We start from the raw sequence: 14,514 nt of genomic DNA on the forward strand, positions 1-14,514 counted from the left end.
ATTAGGGTTACAGTAATCGGGATTAGGGTAACAGTAATCGGGATTAGGGTTACAGTAATCGGGATTAGGGTTACAGTAATCGGGATTTGGGTAACAGGAATCGGGATTAGGGTTACAGTAATCGGGATAAGGGTAACAGGAATCGGGATTTGGGTTACAGTAATCGGGATTAGGGTTACAGTAATCAGGATAAGGGTAACAGGAATCGGGATTTGGGTTACAATAATCGGGATTAGGGTTACAGTAATCGGGATTAGGGTAACAGGAATCGGGATTAGGGTTACAGTAATCGGGATTGGGTTACAGAAATCGGGATTTAGGGGTAGAAACCAAACATGCTATTTTAATATGCATTCTTATTGTTGTTATGGCGACAAAAGCCTTTTTTTGGGTAGATCCTAACCCTTAAATACTTGTCACTTATTGTAGATAAGCCTCACCTCCCAATTTTTATAGTTGTACCCTAATAATTTACCCCTATTCCTTACTATGGAGTTGGGCCTACGACACACGTGCTATTGCAGATACGGTGACAACACTCCCCGTTCAGTGGCTGGTCGAGTGTTTGGCGTTGTCTGGATTTTAGTCGGTCTTGTTGTCATCTCCATGTAAACCGCCACCATCACCAACGCATTCTCTATCGTTTCAAATCCAGTATTCAACATTCACGGCAAAGCCGTAAAGCGACACAACTCTATGTACAATTTACTTACTGGAATCTCTTCTTTCATAGGTAAAAGCCAGCCTTCAAAATATGAGAAAAATGCATTTCAAATCTAGTTTTCAACAATCACGATCAATCAATCAAGGGATCTAGGGGGCTTAATAGGGTGGCTAGACATCCCCCTTTCTCTAACATCTTGGTATATCCTTTATCATTAGCCACCCCCTGTACGGAAATTCATAGAACACCCTATGTAATAGCCACCCCCTTTTAAATTGCATCTGCCACGGCACCACTGTAATTTTACTGTAGCAGGGAGTCTGTGTTCACTAGAATTTCAGGGTTTTAAAAAAGAAACTTATTCTATACATTATCAAGAGTACTGAAAATAAACTAAGAATTTTACATGATAGCCGATGGTATTTGAGGGGAAATCTGAGTTTCGCAGGGTGGAAAAGTAATGAACTCTCCTAGTAAATGAGTGGGTTTATTTGTGATCCTTTTTTTTTCAAAGCTTAGAAATGACATACATACACGGAAGCCATCTATCAAGGATCCAAACCAATAAGCATTTACTATGGAAACTATAAACTAACCACCAAAAACATGTTGACGCCAATACCTCTTATAACTACCATCATCATCATCATAAACGACCGACGTTCAACGCCACAACCTACGATTGCTTTACATTTATCATCAGCAGCAACATCAACATCAACGTCATCGTTATCATCACCATCACCATCACCATCACCATCACCATCACCATCACCATCACCACCACCACCACCACCACAATCATCATTATCGTCGTCGTCATCGTCGTCGTCGTCGTCATCACCCTCATCGTTATTATCGCCATCATTGTACCACCATGTTGCTATAAATACATTGGACGTGTAGAGGACAGGAGAAAGTAGTTTCCAGTAGCACCAGTTGCTGAATAGCTTCTCTTAATGATTACACTTCTCTTGTTAAGTAGATTTTTGAAGCTCGCATCACATCATTTTTTAAACCATCTTCTAGACTACTCTACCTTCTCGGAAGCTCACAATGCTCTCAAGAATAACGCTGTGAACGCAATCTTCATCGACAAACTGCAAGGGGGTATCACATCAGCAAGCTTGATGATGCGGATCTTCGTGTCGTGGCTTCTGTTGAGTATCCACAACTGTTATTCAAGATAGCAGATTTTGAAAAGGAAACTGAATTTCCAAATAATCCGAAATGCGTCGACCATGAGCTTCATGAGCCATCAGTCATCTCATTGGTCAGAGGATACGTGCCTCCAGGACAGGTAAACCCCACTACGCAGGCGCAACAACACGACGGTAGGGGCGACGGCATCATGCAGTCGCAGACCATAACAATAATACAAAAACAGCAACAGTTTGTAACAAAAACAACGAAGTTAATTTAAGTGCACCAGTCCCTTAGATTCAACTGAGGAGTTCCCAATAAGAAATTTCGAAATCGCTCAAAATTGGTTTAAAGTTAGCCCCTGGTTCTATTATCATGGTTAAAAAGTTTGAGTTACATACAATAAATATTTTTCGAGAAATTCCGAATTTACGATTTTGCCTATAAAATCGCCGATTTGGGGGCATTTTTCACCTTTCGTAAAAAATCGCAAAATATTCTTTAAATATACGCGGAATTAAAAATAGCGATACAGATCCTTAGAAAGGAGTTGATAAGGTATAAATCGAGTGGTTTCTTTACTTTTTCCGGCAAAAAAAAGTATATTTTATTGCTGTCTAAACATGTCCATAAAAAATATCGACTTGAATAATAGCTTAAATTAGGGGCTTATAAAACCGATGGTACATGGATTTTCGCAGAAATTTTGCACTTTGAGCAAACATTGGTGTTATTTCTTTCGATTCAGCAAATAAAAAATTGGGGGAATCAAATTCCCGAATTATAATGAAGCCGAACGCAACCCCATGTCGAGCTCAAATAACACGCGATTTTCTTGACAGCCGTCTTTATTAGATACACATACCTGTTTGTACAGGAGAAAAATCACAGAAAATAAACTCTACCCTTGCTGTATACTAATCTCAGATGCAGTATAATTGTCTTGGTTCATCCTTGGAAGTTACTGGAAGTCAATAAAGACATTACAATGAAAAATATTTGCTATTTTGTACAGACTTCAGTTCAGAAAGCCTGCCGGAATGGCAAACTTTGAAGGATTTGTTTGGGTTTTAAAGTTTCTTTACGCTCAATTGAAGTAAAAGGTATTCAAGCACGTCAGTTCTTACCTTCTGCCAAGAGGTTTCTAGGGAAAAAGCCGATTTGTAAGATTAATTTCAATGCAAAGGTCAAGTACTACAACACGAGTCTGGTTTCAGATGACAACTGATCAGCGGTCTACCAGATGAGAATGCATGAATTTGCAAAGGAAACCCGATATAAAGAATAGTTCAACTAGTCGGCTTGCAGTTTTTATTCTAGATTGTTTCTTATTTTATGTTCTTCATTCTATAAAAAAACATATTAATGATGCCAAAATTATTTTAAAAAGATACCGTAGGAAACACCAATCGAAGAATAAAACACAAATACCACAAGGAAACATGCTTCGTTGACATAAGGGCATAAGCTAAAAGAATTGTCACACTCCCTCAAAGCGGCATCCTGTTACAGTAACACCTCCGTTAGCCACAAAAGGCTTTAGGGCAACACAAAGAGATCACATGAGGCTGCTTCTTATAAAATCTGCAAGCATAAAATTGTAATTCAGATGATGCTTGATATTTTTCTTGATCATGACTACCTGTGATTACGCTGTTTGCGTGGGTGGTCCTTGTGGCCCTAGTGTCGATTGCTCGAGCAATTCAAAGTGCGTTCTTAAACTTTAAACTGAGTTTGAACTTCTTCTTGCTAGAGCTGGTAAGTGAATCATGATTTAACGACCGGAGTATTTGTTAAGCGCGCGCGTAGGTGACTCTTGAAACGCAAATGTAATCACAGGTAGCCCAGGCAATGGTTGCTTGTCCGTAGCTCGGAATTCGGCTGTTCTGAGAGGGGACGAGTAAGGCGACGACGAGTGAAATGAGTTCTCTAATAGAAATCTGACTACCCCCGAAAGAACAAAGAGGGATTTTTTTATGCCTTTGCAGTATCTTCACGGGACTTTTATTGTCGGATTTGGCTACGTACCAGGGTTATCTAGCTTATGCTTTATAGTTTTGTCTACAAATAGCACGTCAATTGGGAACCAAAAGTGGACCCTCGGCCGCTGTGGGCGCACACCCTGCATCCCCCCCCCCCCCCCCCCCCCCCCCTGGGCATATTTTGGGGAGTCCCTATTTCAACTCAACTTCCCGTTTCGTAGACTCGACTTATTTATCGCGCATCTCTGCTTTCTTTATATTAGTTTATGTGTGTTCCGATGTTTGTGTGTGTGTGTGTGTATGTGGGGGGGGGGGGGGGGGGGGGGGGGGGATATGCGACGGAGATTGATTTTTCATTACGGACTTTGCGCAAAAGTACAGACTAGCTCACAGGCTAAAACATCCCTCGCATTAAAACAATGTCAATCAGCATTATATCTTTCGTTTAGCGAAAGTATTATTTTACCCCTCAAACACGGGGAGTAGATCGTCGTCTGTATCGGAATCATAGACATGTTCATTCAATCTGTCGCAAGCTCCAACTGATTTTGTAACCCTAGGCAGTCTTGTTGGCATTGCACAGTTGTTGTTCTTGTTATATCAAGCAAAGTAGCCAATAACGAGTTAATGTTCTCACGGCTATCTACGATTGTGCTTGTGCAGAAGGGAAGTAGCCCATAGAGGGTTACTGTTCTAACGGCAATCAACAGTTTACATTGAGTTAACTGACAGCTCATCAGTGGTTGGACAGAGTGATATTTGTTTTCTCTTGCTACAAAGTAGCGAAGCAGCCCATTTAAAGTCACTATTCTCACGGTCAGTCACCTGGAGCAAGTATGTAATGAAAAAGAAACTCCGTCCCACCGGCGACCAGCAACAACGGCACATTTACCCTAGGGACTCCCACGCAAAAGGTAAAACCTTTAAAAGAAAAAGTCGACAACAACGCAGATTTATGTTTTTAGAACGATATTTCGGCTGGCCAATACCTGCCTTCTTCAGCTTCAGGTTATAAATGAGTTACAATGGCATGTTACAGCTAGTATATGTACAAAGTTCATTGATGATTAACTAACAAAAGGTAAAAATAGTAATTGAGTAAGGGGTGACTTATGGAAGATGGTAAATAGGGTGGTGTGGATTACTAAGTAGCTAAACGGTTTCTTCACATATGTTTGTGTATTAAAAAAAAATTAAAAAAATAACCCGGTCCGCCGAGGTCTGGTCCGCGTAGGTCCTGTCTTCATTTTACAAAGACCCGCTCCCATTATTGATAAAAATTTCTGCAGTAATCAAGCAGTGCTCATGCGCACACAACTAATATGCAGATAAACGTAACGTATACAATTTTTACTCTTACGCCTAAGTTCTTTACCAAATCATCAGATGTTTTTGAAAATAGACAAACAAGACATGATATCGCCTTTTTTAAAATATGATTTTCTAATAAAGAAAGACTAGGACTGAAAACGGTATGTTCTTATCGGGATTAGGATACCTGTGGAAAGTCACGCATTTTCATCTGGCAGACCGCTGATCAGTTGTTGTCATCTGAAACCAGACTCGTGTTGTAGTACTTGACCTTTGCATTGAAATTAATCTTACAAATCGGCTTTTTCCCTAGAAACCTCTTGGCAGAAGGTAAGAACTGACGTGCTTGAATACCTTTTACTTCAATTGAGCGTAAAGAAACTTTAAAACCCAAACAAATCCTTCAAAGTTTGCCATTCCGGCAGGCGTTCTGAACTGAAGTCTGTACAAAATAGCAAATATTTTTCATTGTAATGTCTTTATTGACTTCCAGTAACTTCCAAGGATGAACCAAGACAATTATACTGCATCTGAGATTAGTATACAGCAAGGGTAGAGTTTATTTTCTGTGATTTTTCTCCTGTACAAACAGGTATGTGTATCTAATAAAGACGGCTGTCAAGAAAATCGCGTGTTATTTGAGCTCGACATGGGGTTGCGTTCGGCTTCATTATAATTCGGGAATTTGATTCCCCCAATTTTTTATTTGCTGAATCGAAAGAAATAACACCAATGTTTGCTCAAAGTGCAAAATTTCTGCGAAAATCCATGTACCATCGGTTTTATAAGCCCCTAATTTAAGCTATTATTCAAGTCGATATTTTTTATGGATATGTTTAGACAGCAATAAAATATACTTTTTTTTGCCGGAAAAAGTAAAGAAACCACTCGATTTATACCTTATCAACTCCTTTCTAAGGATCTGTATCGCTATTTTTAATTCCGCGTATATTTAAAGAATATTTTGCGATTTTTTACGAAAGGTGAAAAATGCCCCCAAATCGGCGATTTTATAGGCAAAATCGTAAATTCGGAATTTCTCGAAAAATATTTATTGTATGTAACTCAAACTTTTTAACCATGATAATAGAACCAGGGGCTAACTTTAAACCAATTTTGAGCGATTTCGAAATTTCTTATTTGGAACTCCTCAGTTGAATCTAAGGGACTGGTGCACTTAATAATTAAAAACAACAATGAGAGTGACGTTGACGAAGTTCAAAATCAGTTGAAGACAATCATTACAATAACAATGGCCCCAAAAAATCAATCGAGAACGACGACGACAAAAACGAAAAAAATCTATAGTTTCAGTGACAGGCTATAACAACCCTGGAGCGGCATCTAAAAGCGTGATTATCAGCGGCAACAACAACGACGACGACGAGTTTCTCATTCTTGGACATTATCTAACGATATCCCAGCCGCCAGAAGGGGTCTATTTACTACAAAAAACAACGCCAACAATGGCAATAAGAACGAGGCTCACGGATTAACGTGTCTAGGTCGCGAGGCATTTTGAGCGCAAGGGGCGTCAATTCTTTTGTTAGTAATTGTGAAAACGCAGAATGTCTCAAAAGCTCCAACAACAGACATCCTCGCTTCAATGCGTTTGCATGCTTGTGCTTGTTTTGACTTGTTAGATTACCTGTAGAAGTATCACGCCGCCTCTGACAGCATCAGTGTTGTGTCCATCGGGTCCAAACTGCTCCAGGACACCCTCATCGTCCTAACTAGTGTGTTTGTCGCGCTAGCAGTCATCAGCCTGATTGGACAGCGGCTTTACGCGAGAAAACAAAACAACTTCATCGAAACACTGCCAGGTTTGTTCCTTCTTTAGGGGGATTGGTCCATAAAGTGGGTTGAGAGTATGGGGAGGGGGGGATGTTACCTTGATTTGACATAGAGCACCGCTAAAAATTAATACGAATAGTCTAAAAAATGTCAAAATGCAAGTCCGTGCCCAGGATTTTTCTTGGGGGGCGAAATCCGAAAAAGTGGGGGGTTCTCTGATAAAAATCTGGCCACCCCCGAAAAAACAAAAAGGGATTTTTTATGCCTTTGCAGTATCTCCACGGGACGTTTATTGTCGGATTTGGCTACGAACCAGAGTGCAGAGTGACAAAGCTTATGCTTTATAGTTTTGTCTACAAATAGCACGTCTATTGATAACCGAAAGTAGTGTTGTGGGGGGGGGGGGGGCGCGTTCACACCCCCTGCACTCCCCCCTGGGTACGGGCCTGAAATGTATAACTTCATCTTTTATGAAGCAATCAATTTATTCAACAGGGACTTGCGCTAAGAGATCACGTGTCCTTTTGGGGTGGCAAATTCGAAACAAAATAATGGAACAAAAAATCAGAAATGACTGAGCCCTTCCCACCATAGAACGACGAAAAAATAATCTTTAAATGGAACTAAACCCTTGCTGAAAAAAAGAATTCTGGCTTTTTCGTAAGCGCTGAACTTTTTGTTGCTGTTATTTTGCCGCTAAAAGGCTGAGCGCGCGCTAGTTTGCCACCCAAACAGTCACGTGATCTTAGTTCAAGTCCCTTATTGATTCATATTTAGGTACATTTGAGCTTAGGCTACCATCTGCGATGTCTTTATTCAGGACCCTCCCTCAAGTGTCCTGCCCATTACTTCGAGGACTTATGTGTAAAAACCATATGAAGAAAACGTTGTCGTTTTAGGGGTCTGAAGAACTTTTTTGGGGTCTTTAGTTTCTTTTCAAATACTTTCTCCGGTGACTAAAGGTCACAGTAACTTTTTTTTCTCTTCTTTTTACAAGTCATAAAGCTTACGAAGCACCTGCGGTACGGCAACCCTTAAAAATGACAAGAATCATGCAGTCTTTCCAAATGAGGAATATATTAGTTTCCTTATATAGAAGTGACCGCGTTCGTCAAAAACGACAATTTTTGGCTACATTTTCTTGATATGAATAAAGCTTTGTGCTCTATTATTACCCTTCGTATAAAAGCCTCTTTTTTTTAAAAGCAACCAATAAACGGCTTGCTTTTAGTTGCATAATAGGTGACTTGCACTAAGAAGTCACTTGACTTTTTGAGTGGCCAATTTGAGCCAAAAAACACAGAAAGCTGTGCCCGCCACGAGAGCAACAAAAAATATAATGTTTCAGTGAAAATAATCCATTTCTGACAAAGAAACTTTCTGGCTGATTCGAATAAGTTGTCGAATAAGTTGTTTTGTGCTATTATAATATTAATATAATTATATTAATAGTGCTATTATAATATTAATATAATTATATTAATAGTGCTATTATAATAAAGCCTTAGAGCGCGCGAGTTTGACACCCAAAAAGTCACGAAAGTCACGTGATTTCTTATGCTGCATTCACACCAGAACCATCACACCAAAAAAAATGGGTAAAGGAAAGCGCATCTACGAGAATGTCTGACTCATTTTTGATGAGTACAATATATGATTTTAAAAGAGAAAAGAACATGCGTGACAATATGACCAAAGTTATGTCAATGTACAAGTATAGTTTAAAGTAAAACATGTGTAATAAAATCTCTCTGGGTCCAGAGAACTAAAACACCGACAACACCTTGCTGGACGTATGCTCACAACACCTTGCTGGACGTATGCTGACAACACCTTGCTGGACGTATGCTCACAACACCTTGCTGGACGTATGCTGACAACACCTTGCTGGACGTATGCTGACAATACCTTGCTGGACGTATGCTGACAACATCTTGCTGGACGTATGCTGACAACACCTTGCTGGACGTATGCTGACAACACCTTGCTGGACGTATGCTCACAACACCTTGCTGGACGTATGCTGACAACACCTTGCTGGACGTATGCTGACAACACCTTGCTGGACGTATGCTGACAACACCTTGCTGGACGTATGCTGACAACACCTTGCTGGACGTATGCTGACAACACCTTGCTGGACGTATGCTGACAACACCTTGCTGGACGTATGCTGACAACACCTTGCTGGACGTATGCTGACAACACCTTGCTGGACGTATGCTGACAACACCCTTGCTGGACGTATGCCGACAACACCTTGCTGGACGTATGCCGACAACACCTTGCTGGACGTATGCTCACAACACCTTGCTGGACGTATGCTCACAACACCTTGCTGGACATATGCTGACAACACCTTGCTGGACGTATGCTGACAACACCTTGCTGGACGTATGCTGACAACACCTTGCTGGACGTATGCTGACAATACCTTGCTGGACGTATGCTGACAACACCTTGCTGGACGTATGCTGACAACACCTTGCTGGACGTGACAACACCTTGCTGGACGTATGCTGACAACACCTTGCTTAACGTGACAACACCTTGCTGGACGTATGCTCACAACACCTTGCTTGACGTATGCTGACAATACCTTGCTGGACGTATGTTGACAACATCTTGCTGGACGTATGCTGACAATACCTTGCTGGACGTATGCTGACAACACCTTGCTGGACGTATGCTGACAACACCTTGCTGGACGTATGCTGACAACACCTTGCTGGACGTATGCTGACAACACCCTTGCTGGACGTATGCTCACAACACCTTGCTGGACGTATGCTGACAACACCCTTGCTGGACGTGACAACACCTTGCTGGACGTATGCTGACAACACCTTGCTGGACGTATGCTGACAACATCTTGCTGGACGTATGCTGACAATACCTTGCTGGACGTATGCTGACAATACCTTGCTGGACGTATGCTGACAACACCTTGCTGGACGTGACAACACCTTGCTGGACGTATGCTGACAACACCTTGCTGGACGTATGCTGACAATACCTTGCTGGACGTATGCTGACAATACCTTGCTGGACGTATGCTGACAATACCTTGCTGGACGTATGCTGACAATACCTTGCTGGACGTATGCTGACAACACCCTTGTTGGACGTGACAACACCTTGCTGGACGTATGCTCACAACACCTTGCTGGACGTATGCTCACAACACCTTGCTGGACGTATGCTGACAACACCTTGCTGGACGTATGCTGACAACACCTTGCTGGACGTATGCTGACAACACCTTGCTGGACGTATGCTGACAACGTCTTGCTGGACGTATGCTCACAACACCTTGCTGGACGTATGCTCACAACACCTTGCTGGACGTATGCTGACAACACCTTGCTGGACGTATGCTGACAACACCTTGCTGGACGTATGCTGACAACACCTTGCTGGACGTATGCTCACAACACCTTGCTGGACGTATGCTGACAACACCTTGCTGGACGTATGCTGACAATACCTTGCTGGACGTATGCTGACAATACCTTGCTGGACGTATGCTGACAACACCCTTGCTGGACGTGACAACACCTTGCTGGACGTGACAACACCTTGCTGGACGTATGCTGACAACACCTTGCTGGACGTATGCTGACAACACCTTGCTGGACGTATGCTGACAACACCTTGCTGGACGTATGCTCACAACACCTTGCTGGACGTATGCTGACAACACCTTGCTGGACGTATGCTGACAATACCTTGCTGGACGTATGCTGACAATACCTTGCTGGACGTATGCTGACAACACCCTTGCTGGACGTGACAACACCTTGCTGGACGTATGCTCACAACACCTTGCTGGACGTATGCTCACAACACCTTGCTGGACGTATGCTGACAACACCTTGCTGGACGTATGCTGACAACACCTTGCTGGACGTATGCTGACAACACCTTGCTGGACGTATGCTGACAACGTCTTGCTGGACGTATGCTCACAACACCTTGCTGGACGTATGCTCACAACACCTTGCTGGACGTATGCTGACAACACCTTGCTGGACGTATGCTGACAACACCTTGCTGGACGTATGCTGACAACACCTTGCTGGACGTATGCTGACAATACCTTGCTGGACGTATGCTCACAACACCTTGCTGGACGTATGCTGACAATACCTTGCTGGACGTATGCTGACAACACCTTGCTGGACGTATGCTGACAATACCTTGCTGGACGTATGCTCACAACACCTTGCTGGACGTATGCTGACAACACCTTGCTGGACGTATGCTCACAACACCTTGCTGGACGTATGCTGACAATACCTTGCTGGACGTATGCTGACAACTCCTTGCTGGACGTATGCTGACAACACCTTGCTGGACGTATGCTGACAACACCTTGCTGGACGTATGCTGACAATACCTTGCTGGACGTATGCTCACAACACCTTGCTGGACGTATGCTGACAACACCTTGCTGGACGTATGCTGACAACACCTTGCTGGACGTATGCTGACAACACCTTGCTGGACGTATGCTCACAACACCTTGCTGGACGTATGCTGACAACACCTTGCTGGACGTATGCTGACAACACCTTGCTGGACGTATGCTGACAACACCTTGCTGGACGTATGCTGACAACACCTTGCTGGACGTATGCTGACAACACCTTGCTGGACGTATGCTCACAACACCTTGCTGGACGTATGCTGACAACACCTTGCTGGACGTATGCTGACAACACCTTGCTGGACGTGACAACACCTTGCTGGACGTATGCTGACAACACCTTGCTGGACGTATGCTGACAACACCTTGCTGGACGTATGCTGACAACACCTTGCTGGACGTGACAACACCTTGCTGGACGTATGTTGACAACACCTTGCTGGACGTATGCTGACAACACCTTGCTGGACGTGACAACACCTTGCTGGACGTATGCTCACAACACCTTGCTGGACGTATGCTGACAATACCTTGCTGGACGTATGCTGACAACACCTTGCTGGACGTGACAACACCTTGCTGGACGTATGCTCACAACACCTTGCTGGACGTATGCTGACAACACCTTGCTGGACGTATGCTGACAACACCCTTGCTGGACGTATGCTGACAACACCTTGCTGGACGTATGCTGACAACACCTTGCTGGACGTATGCTGACAACACCCTTGCTGGACGTATGCTGACAACACCTTGCTGGACGTATGCTGACAACACCTTGCTGGACGTATGCTGACAACACCTTGCTGGACGTATGCTGACAACGTCTTGCTGGACGTATGCTCACAACACCTTGCTGGACGTATGCTCACAACACCTTGCTGGACGTATGCTGACAACACCTTGCTGGACGTATGCTGACAATACCTTGCTGGACGTATGCTCACAACACCTTGCTGGACGTATGCTGACAATACCTTGCTGGACGTATGCTGACAACACCTTGCTGGACGTATGCTCACAACACCTTGCTGGACGTATGCTGACAACACCTTGCTGGACGTATGCTGACAATACCTTGCTGGACGTATGCTCACAACACCTTGCTGGACGTATGCTGACAACACCTTGCTGGACGTATGCTGACAACACCTTGCTGGACGTATGCTGACAACACCTTGCTGGACGTATGCTCACAACACCTTGCTGGACGTATGCTGACAACACCTTGCTGGACGTATGCTGACAACACCTTGCTGGACGTATGCTGACAACACCTTGCTGGACGTATGCTGACAACACCTTGCTGGACGTGACAACACCTTGCTGGACGTATGCTCACAACACCTTGCTGGACGTATGCTGACAACACCTTGCTGGACGTATGCTGACAACACCTTGCTGGACGTATGCTGACAACACCTTGCTGGACGTATGCTGACAACACCTTGCTGGACGTATGCTGACAACATCTTGCTGGACGTATGCTGACAACACCTTGCTGGACGTATGCTGACAACACCTTGCTGGACGTATGCTGACAACACCTTGCTGGACGTATGCTCACAACACCTTGCTGGACGTATGCTCACAACACCTTGCTGGACGTATGCTGACAACACCTTGCTGGACGTATGCTGACAACACCTTGCTGGACGTATGCTCACAACACCTTGCTGGACGTATGCTGACAACACCTTGCTGGACGTATGCTGACAACACCTTGCTGGACGTATGCTGACAACACCTTGCTGGACGTATGCTGACAACACCTTGCTGGACGTATGCTGACAACACCTTGCTGGACGTATGCTGACAACACCTTGCTGGACGTATGCTCACAACACCTTGCTGGACGTATGCTGACAACACCTTGCTGGACGTATGCTGACAACACCTTGCTGGACGTATGCTGACAACACCTTGCTGGACGTATGCTGACAACACCTTGCTGGACGTATGCTGACAACACCTTGCTGGACGTATGCTGACAACACCTTGCTGGACGTATGCTCACAACACCTTGCTGGACGTATGCTGACAACACCTTGCTGGACGTATGCTCACAACACCTTGCTGGACGTATGCTGACAATACCTTGCTGGACGTATGCTGACAACATCTTGCTGGACGTATGCTGACAACACCTTGCTGGACGTATGCTGACAACACCTTGCTGGACGTATGCTGACAACACCTTGCTGGACGTATGCTGACAACACCTTGCTGGACGTATGTTGACAACACCTTGCTGGACGTATGCTGACAACACCTTGCTGGACGTATGCTGACAACACCTTGCTGGACGTATGCTGACAACACCTTGCTGGACGTATGCTGACAATACCTTGCTGGACGTGACAACACCTTGCTGGACGTATGCTGACAACACCTTGCTGGACGTATGCTGACAATACCTTGCTGGACGTGACAACACCTTGCTGGACGTATGCTGACAACACCTTGTTGGACGTATGCTGACAACACCTTGCTGGACGTATGCTCACAACACCTTGCTGGACGTATGCTGACAACACCTTGCTGGACGTGACAACACCTTGCTGGACGTATGCTGACAACACCTTGCTGGACGTATGCTGACAACACCTTGCTGGACGTATGCTGACAACACCTTGCTGGACGTATGCTCACAACACCTTGCTGGACGTATGCTGACAACACCTTGCTGGACGTATGCTGACAACACCTTGCTGGACGTATGCTGACAACACCTTGCTGGACGTATGCTGACAACACCTTGCTGGACGTATGCTGACAACACCTTGCTGGACGTATGCTGACAACACCTTGCTGGACGTATGCTCACAACACCTTGCTGGACGTATGCTGACAACACCTTGCTGGACGTATGCTGACAACACCTTGCTGGACGTATGCTGACAACACCTTGCTGGACGTATGCTGACAACACCTTGCTGGACGTATGCTGACAACACCTTGCTGGACGTATGCTGACAACACCTTGCTGGACGTATGCTCACAACACCTTGCTGGACGTATGCTGACAACACCTTGCTGGACGTATGCTCACAACACCTTGCTGGACGTATGCTGACAATACCTTGCTGGACGTATGCTGACAACATCTTGCTGGACGTATGCTGACAACACCTTGCTGGACGTATGCTGACAACACCTTGCTGGACGTATGCTGACAACACCTTGCTGGA

At 44.4% G+C, this 14,514-nt stretch overlaps 3 long non-coding RNA genes across 3 annotated transcripts; 2 read left to right on the top strand and 1 right to left on the bottom strand.

Annotated features, from left to right (window-relative positions):
• On the top strand, positions 1-7,014 carry LOC116604194. Its single transcript, XR_007312299.1, has 2 exons — positions 1-1,964; positions 6,744-7,014. It is a non-coding gene; the product is annotated as an uncharacterized LOC116604194 (long non-coding RNA).
• LOC125568371 lies at positions 2,638-4,062 on the bottom strand. Its single transcript, XR_007312301.1, has 2 exons — positions 2,935-4,062; positions 2,638-2,771 (listed from the first exon to the last, which is right to left on the bottom strand). It is a non-coding gene; the product is annotated as an uncharacterized LOC125568371 (long non-coding RNA).
• LOC125568370 lies at positions 4,929-5,727 on the top strand. Its single transcript, XR_007312300.1, has 2 exons — positions 4,929-5,430; positions 5,594-5,727. It is a non-coding gene; the product is annotated as an uncharacterized LOC125568370 (long non-coding RNA).
• Positions 7,015-14,514: the final 7,500 nt, after the last annotated feature.

Source organism: Nematostella vectensis, chromosome 1, assembly GCF_932526225.1.
Source record: "Nematostella vectensis chromosome 1, jaNemVect1.1, whole genome shotgun sequence".
Taxonomy (NCBI): Eukaryota; Metazoa; Cnidaria; class Anthozoa; order Actiniaria; family Edwardsiidae; genus Nematostella; species Nematostella vectensis.